At 49.7% G+C, this 8,114-nt stretch overlaps 1 pseudogene; it reads left to right on the top strand.

Moving 5' to 3' along the window:
• The first annotated feature begins 4,366 nt into the window (after positions 1-4,366).
• LOC105311529 lies at positions 4,367-5,399 on the top strand (annotated as a pseudogene).
• The last annotated feature ends 2,715 nt before the right edge of the window (positions 5,400-8,114 follow it).

The raw sequence follows: 8,114 nt of genomic DNA on the forward strand, positions 1-8,114 counted from the left end.
GTGGAGTAAGTTCTAGATAAAGGTTAATCTAGTATTATGATCTAAGTAATGAAATATATGGGTCGCACTCATGGTTGTTTCTCAGGTTGAAGAGTTAAGAGTTTTCCCGTTCTGTAAAACCAATGGGGAAAACTTCCTTCTTTCTTAGGAATCTGGTGCCAGATAACACGGCATTGGAATAAGCACCTCCTTGAACTGGTGAATAAATAAATCAGTAAAATAAAGAGAATGGAGACATAGAGGGGAAAAAATGTAAGATCGCAAATATTGGGCTTCCCAATGCCTTTTATTCTGTGTTTTATAAAGTCGTAACTTACGGTATGTTCTTGGCTACTTCAAGAATGTTGAATTAAATCATAATGTATTAGGTTCACTTGTTCCCCAGATGGTAATTAAGCATCTACTCTACGAACGCTCCATGCTAGTGCTGGCAGAGCTGAGAAAAGGAAGACCTAGCCGCGCATTATAGAGTCGACGAGCAGCTCTCATAATAGGAAAAGGGCGATATACACTCGGAGACCCAAAGCGCAAATGAAAAGACAGCACGGGATCGGAGACAGGTGGCTCCAGATAAGAGCACTCAAGTGTAAATGCCCTGAGGCAAGGCTGTACCACTGGACCTTGGGAACATAGAAGGCCCCGAGCGGGAGGGCATTTTATTTAGCTGCACGGTGGGCTAAAAGAAGTTGTGAAAGTCGCGAGCAGGGGCCTCACACTCGCATAGATGGTGGCCCGCATAGTTCAAAGTCTAAGCCTCGTGTGGGAAACTGCACTTACGAGTTACTTTGAAATTCTGACGAAACCACCGAGAAATCACCAAGAACTGGGAAGGAACGGGTGCTGTGCTCTTGTCCCAGTGCCGGGGAACACGGTGTGCCAATTAGATATTTCATGCACATCGTCTCCAGGGAGTTTCTGGGAAATATGGGTGATAATCCCTGGAGCGGGGATGCCCAGGTTTCGCTGGTCTGCCACTCTTTGCCCTGAGTTGGGGGAGACTGAGTCCGTTCCCTAAAGAAAGGTGTTCAAACAGTTTCCCTTGTATATAATTTGGCAGCCTCTGGGCAAGGTCTAGATTGGTGCTGCTGCTGGAATGAACGAAAGTAGAAGTGGCTATGGAAGAAAAGCAGCTGAGAAGGGGGTAAGTCTTTGGTCCGGGAAACATATTTTAGAAGCTTTCTGCTCTATCCACAGAGGAAGTCTGCCTCACCTCGACATCGAATGACGTACTCTGATGGGGGAAATTTGACTTAACTCTCCCTGGTAAGCAGTATTTTGCGTGATAGCGTTTTCCCTGTCCTGGAGCGCTGATATTCTCGGACATCTCCTGGGTTAAAAAAACTAAGTGTCCGTGAGGGGACTGAAACTCCAAGGAACGGAAGAATCATAAAAGAACCGGCATCCTTTAAAATCTCAATGCAGGCACTCTGCATGCATTCTATTCATTCCGCCAGGCCCTGAGTCAGAGCTAACCAAACCCACTGCACAGATGAAAAGCCCGAGGCACACAGAGGTGGGTGATGTGCCTAAATACACAAAGCTGTTAAGTGGCACGGTTGGCAAAGGGGTGGTCTTTCCCAGGAAGGTTTTAATCAAGAGACAGGAGCTATGATGAAGATCCCCTTACAGGAGGTGTGGGGAGAGCAACATGCCAAGCAAAGGTGTCTGCCTGAGCACTCGGACACATATTCTTCAGGGTTTCCAGGAACTTGTGAGTCCCACCCAGGGAGGATGACCTCGGGTCAGGAGAGGGAGGAGTCCCAGTCTCCGAGAAATACGCAGGTGAGGACCCGCAATGAGACATGAGGGAAGCACCCGCGCAGAACCGCGTAGCCCGCGAAAGCACAGGGGTCCAGAGCGAGAACCAGAGGAGCTACCACTGAGGAGTCCCCAGCTGTGTGGTCACAGGGAGGGAAGGACCTTGTCACAGGCTCGAACCCCACGTCCGCAAAGGGTGGAACCTTGCCCATAACCGGAGTCTAGGTGAGGACCCTCGGTGCCTAGGACGGGATCTGGCCCCCAAGCGGGAGGCTCAGTCCCGCCCTTTTCGTCATCACTGGGAGGCCCAGGGCAGACGTCATAAGCAGTGCGCCCCCACTTCCCCACCGGGACTCGGGAGGGTGGGGCCCTCGGTAGGGGCCCAGAAGACTCAGGTCACTCTAGAAGCAGGAATCCCGGGCCCTGAAGTCACAAAAGCGAGGTCCGTCCACGACGTCCTGCGGGCCACCGTATCCCAAACGACGAGGTCCCGCAGAGCCCCGCCCCAGCTGTCAGCCCTCGTACATCCGGGACCGCCCTGGCGGGGGGGACTCCCTGACTTCCGCTTAGGGGCGGGGGCGGAGGACCTTTACCTGCTGCGCGCGCGCGGCGTTGGTTCGGCGGGTCGTGGATTCGCGGGTCTGATCTGCAGGCAAGGTGAGATCCCCGCGTGCGAACGGGAGAAGGCCACCGCCCCAATAGCGCAGGTGCCCCCGCCGAAACCCTCCCGTGCGGTCCGGCCCTGTGAGGCCCCAGCGGACTCTGCCGGACCGCACGGGGCCTGAATTGGGCCTGGAGTGTGTTAGGGAGAAGGGCTTCCTCTACGGGAGTACCTCGATTGGACAGATGGAGGACATCCCCGTCCGAACTGGGTGGGAAATGAGGGCCCCGAGTGCTCGTGAGCAGACCTCTACCCATGAAGGGCACCGCGCGGAGCCGCGCCCCTGCGTGAGCTCCGGGAGGCCCCAGGCAAAGGAAACAGATAAAAAGCGGCTAAATTACCCTCTAGCTGCGACTAACGGCGGTGTGGGCTGTACCCGACAACCCCCAAAGTGAGCACGGAGGCCCCGGGCAGAGCTGGCCGGCTGGGCGTCCGCACATTGTCTGTGGAGATGGTGTCAGGGAGGGAAGGGCCCTGGTCGCGTGGAGGAAGCCCAGTGCGACAAACGGGACCCAGTCCGTAACAGGATTCCGGGTTGTGACGCCGAGCGAGGATGGGGGACCCCTCCCAGAAAGGGGGCCACATAAAACCCCAGCTGTGTTTGCAGCCCTGGGGCCTCGGGCATGTTGACCTCAGGAGTTGCTCTCACTTACCCGAGCATCTCATGGAGGCAGGAGACGCAGTCAAAGGGGACAATCTCAGGTCAGAAGAGTCAGAATTTAGTGTTAAGGCAGGTTTCATTGCGAGAACTTGAGGACTGTGCGAATGTCCCCCACCGTTTCAAGGGGGCCACGGTGAATTTTCTCTGTTTTCGACACTGGCTGACCTCAAAGATATATGTGTCGGTCATTAGTGCCCATCAGTCCCCACTCGAGGTACAGGGAAGTGAAGGTCTTGGTCTGAGGGGTGTGGTCCCACACCAGCAGAGGGAGAAATCTTAGACCCTATCAGAGTCCAATTTTGACCTTGAGTTGGGATCATGTGTGGGACCACCTGCCATAGGGCCTCCACCTGCTTGCAGCAGCTCCCACTTTTGGGAAACCAGGCTTGGTCAGATAAGGTCCCCTTCACTGTCTCCTATTGGGACTGAGAGCGATTGACTCTTACTATGAGCAGTTCTGTACCTGGACCCAAGTAGAGGAATCTGAGTAAGGACTCAAGGTTATCAAGCAACCGTGAATAAAGGGGACATCATAGAAGCATGTATCCCGACCCGTTGATGTCCGCCCAAGAAATCTCAGGGGAGGGCCGTCAGGGTGAGCATGCCCCTCACTCTTCATATCAGGACTGAGGGAGGTGAGGCTCTTAGTGTGAAGGCAGCCACACCGTTCAGTTAAAGGGGAGTGCTGCCAAGCCTTGCAAGGACCCACGGTGAGGAGCTTGACTGACAACTGAGGATCCAAACGCACTCAGGACAGAAAGGATCCTGCTCAGCCCTCAGCACAGTACGTCCCCAATTAGGGGTCATTGGGAGGTAGACTGAGGCACCCGCCTTTCATTTATATACCTAGGTCCCTTGGTATCTGAGGTGTCACTGTCAGAGTGGTAGAGGCGAGCGTACCCAGTTCCTGCCCAGTGTAGACAGGATAATAGAGAAGATGAACTCAGAGGACCGCACGGGGCAGACACAGGGGCCCCCACTGCCGGCGCCTGCCGTCACCTGAATAAACCCAGGGCAGGGTGAGTAGGAGGCAGGGTGAGGCTCTCACGATGGGTGCTATGGTTCTCCTAGGGGATTGTCAGGGGACAGAGTGGCCAGGAGAACAGGAGCCTTGTGGGTTCCCAGAGCAGTGCCCACAGGGTAACCTGTAAAGGAGGCCTTCGGTGAAGTCAAGGGCGATCCTACCTGTCGGAGGTGCTCACCTCAGGTCATTCTCTATCCAGCAGGTACGAAATCCCCTGCCCAGTGGGCCACAGTCCTGTCTGCTGTCCGGGACCACAGCCACCATGCCTCGTGGTCAGAAGAGTAAGCTCCGTGCTCGTGAGAAACGCCGCCAGAACAGAGCCGAGGCCCAAGGTCTTAAGAGTGCTCAGGCAGCGACAGCAGAGGAAGAGGCCACTGCCTCCTCCCCTCCTGTTACTGGGGATGGTGCCTCGAGCTCTTCTGTCGCTGGCAGTCTCCAGGCGCCTGCACGTGTCTCGGCTGCCGCCAGTGCCGCCGCAGGTGTTTCGTGCAGAAGATCTGACGTACGTGCCAAGAGCCGTGTTCAGAAGAGTGAAAATTCCCAGGCTGCACCTTCCAGTGAGAGCTCGGGCCACGACCTTCTAACTAGGAAGGCGGGTATGTTGATGCACTTCCTGCTGTGTAAGTACAAAATGAATGAGCCCATTAAAAAGGGAGACATGCTGAAAGTCATCCACAAAAGGTACAGGGAGCACTTCCCCGAGATCCTCAAGAAAGCCTCTGAGCGCATGGATCTTGTCTTTGGCTTAGAATTGAAGGAAGTCAAGCCCAACGGTCACTCCTATTCCCTTGTCTGCAAGCTAGATGACAGCAGAGATGAGAGTACGAGCAATGCCTTGCGATTTCCTACAAAAGTGATTCTGATGCCTCTGCTGGGTTTGATCTTCTTGAATGGCAACCGCGCCTCTGAGGAGGAGATCTGGGAACTCCTGAATATTTTGGGTGTCTACGATGAAGAGACACACTGCATCTTGGGGGAGCCCCAGGGACATTATCACCCAGAATTTGGTGCAGGAAAAGTACCTTGAGTACCGGCAGGTGCCCGGCAGTGATCCTCCACGCTTCGAGTTCCTGTGGGGCCCAAGAGCCCAAGCTGAAACCACCAAGGGGAAAGTCCTGGACTTTTTATGCAAGGTCAATGACACCTTCCCCACTGACTTCCCGCCCCATTATGAAGAGCTTTTGAGAGATGAGAAGGAGAGAGCCCGGGCCACTGCGGCAACCATGGCTGGGGCTACCGACAAAGCCAGAGCACGCTCCAGGGCCACGTCCAGCCGCGACCCTCCCCACGAGTGAGCTCTGAGGTGGATTCCTCACTTTCTAGTTAGAAAGACCTGTTAAACTATGTTCCTAATATCGACGAATGTGTATCTTGTCTTTTTTTGCATTTTCAAACAGTGTTCTTTTCAACAGAAAGTTTATGTACATTCAGAATTTAAGTCGTGAACGACACAGATCACACGTTCCTTGCCGTGTGTCAGGATTAGGAGTAAGATTTTGGTTTTGAAATATGCACTGATAATCCATAAAATTCCTTTTGTGATGTAGAACAAGATAACATATCTTTAAGACAGCAGTATCCTTGGAAATATAAATAACTACACACAAAAAGATTTGAGAAAGATTTGGCATCAGAATATAGAAACGTATATATATAATATAGCTATATATTATCTATCTATCTAAATACATATTATATCTGTCTGTCTATCTATCTATCTATCTATCTATCTATCTATCTATCTATCTATCTATATATAGAGAGAGAGAGAGATAGAGAGAGACACACACACACGTGGTCAGCTTTGCATTGCCTTACTCCATTTCGTCTTTCCTTTTATACATTTAAAAGATGTTACCTGGCTTTGCTAATGTTCGTCAAGCATGTTTGAAAATATAAAGCACTGTGCGTGTACCTCTTTGTTCATGGCTTTCTTTTACACGGTCATTAATGGAGCATCAGCTCTTTGGAAGTCTTCATGCTTGCCCTGGGGGTGTTTAGTCAAAGAAGGCCCATCCCTTGCCTGAATAATTATACAGGCTAGGAGGAGCTATCGTTACAAAAGAGGGTGAGGTCTGCTCTACTTCATAAGGAACAGGTTCAAAGGAGAGTAAAGAGGGGTTAGAGAGAGCAGATTACTGAGCTTTCATTGTTAAGGGGCATTTTCGCCCACTGGGAGGTCCCCCCCCCCACCCACCCCAGATCACTGCATATTTCATGACATGCCTTAGATGTCAAAAAAGAAAAATGGAAGAAAAAGAAATGAAAAAAGAAATCCCAGCTGGATGAATGGTAATCTCTGAGGTCAAGATAATCATAGAAATATTTACTATTGCCTAATGTCTCAATACAAGACAGGCACAGTGACAGGTGCTTTCTCTAGATCACATATATGCTACCAGTCTCAGAAGACAGGGCCGATCAGACTCGCTGGACAGTGGACAGCCTGTCTCATAGACTTAGAGTTTGTAATGTGCCAAAAGTCATGGGGCTAGTAAATGGCAAGGATCAATGTAGACGGCTGGTCTAAATTATGGTAAGCCCACTATTCTACTCTCCCACCGTGAGACGCAACCTGTGACCCTTATTCTTTTTTCTAAGGATTTTTTCAGTTTTTCAGTTACATTTTGTTTGCAATATTGTATTAGTTTAAGGTATACAACACTGTGACCAGACATTTCTAAAACTGAGGAACTGCTCTTCCCTCTAAATCCAGTACCCATCGGACCATACATAGTTTTTAAAATATTATTGACTATATTCCCCATGCTGTACGTTACATCCCCATGACTATTATGTAACTATCGGTTTGTACCACTTGATCCCTTCCTCTTTTCACCCATCACTGTGCCCCCTCCCCAGTCCCATCGGGCAAGATCCATAGGTTCTCTGTATCTACGAGTTTGATTCCGTTTTGTTTATTTGTTTTGGTGTTTAGACTTCACGTGTAAGTGAACTCTTATGGCATTTGTCCTTCTCTGACTTTCTCTAATGTAGGACCATCCATGTTGTTGCAGATGGCAAAATTTCAGTCTTGTTTCTGGCTGAGTCATTAATATTTTACTGCATCTATGTACCAGCTCTTCTTTCTTTAGTCATTTATTAATGGACACCGAGGTTGCCTCCGTGTCTTGACAATTGTAAATAACGAACATGTGGATTCATATGTCTCTTCAATTTCGGTTTCTTGGGATAAATACCCAGAGGTGGGATTACTGGGTCATTCTTAGTCTCTTGTTATAGCCTTTCTTTTAATGTCTATTTTGTCTGACCTAAGCATTGCTACCCAGCCTTTGTTGTTGTTGTTCTTAGCATTTCCATTTTGATACCCTGTCTTTTATCATTTCTTTGGGTGTCCTTCAATCTGAAGTGAGTCTCTTGTGCCCAGCATATGCGAGGGCCTTGTTTCACATCCATTGGGCCATTCTATGTCTTTTGACTGGAGTATTTAATCTCTTAACACTTAAAGTAAATCGTGACGGGTATGTACTTATTGCTATTTTAACATTCATATATTTATTATTTTTCCTCCATTTTCTGCTTCCTTCTTTCTTCTTCTCTTTTCTTCCCATTCCTTCTCCTTCCTACTCTTTCCGCCACCTCTTCCTCCTCCTCCTCCTCCTCCTCCATCTTCTTCTTCTTCATCCTTCTAACATTTCTTGTAATTGTGGCAAGGTGCTGATGAACTCCTTTATCCCTTCCTTGTCTGGGAAGCTCTTATCTGTCCTTTGATTCTAAATGATCCCCTTGCTGAGTAGAAGAGTGTTGGTTGCAGGTCTCTGCTTTCCACCACTTTGAATATTTCCTGCCAGTCCCTTCTGCCTGCAGAGTTTCTGTGGAGAAATCAGCAAAAATCAGTCTATGGGTGCTCCGTTGTAGATACCTAACTGCTTTTCTCTTGCTGCTTGTAAGATTCTCTCTTCGTTTTTAACATTTGGCATTTTAATTATGATATATCTTGTGATCCTATCTGGGTCCTCTAATATGGGGCTGTCTGCACTTTCTGGGAT

Source organism: Pteropus vampyrus, unplaced genomic scaffold, assembly GCF_000151845.1.
Source record: "Pteropus vampyrus isolate Shadow unplaced genomic scaffold, Pvam_2.0 Scaffold1000004702, whole genome shotgun sequence".
Classification (NCBI taxonomy): Eukaryota; Metazoa; Chordata; class Mammalia; order Chiroptera; family Pteropodidae; genus Pteropus; species Pteropus vampyrus.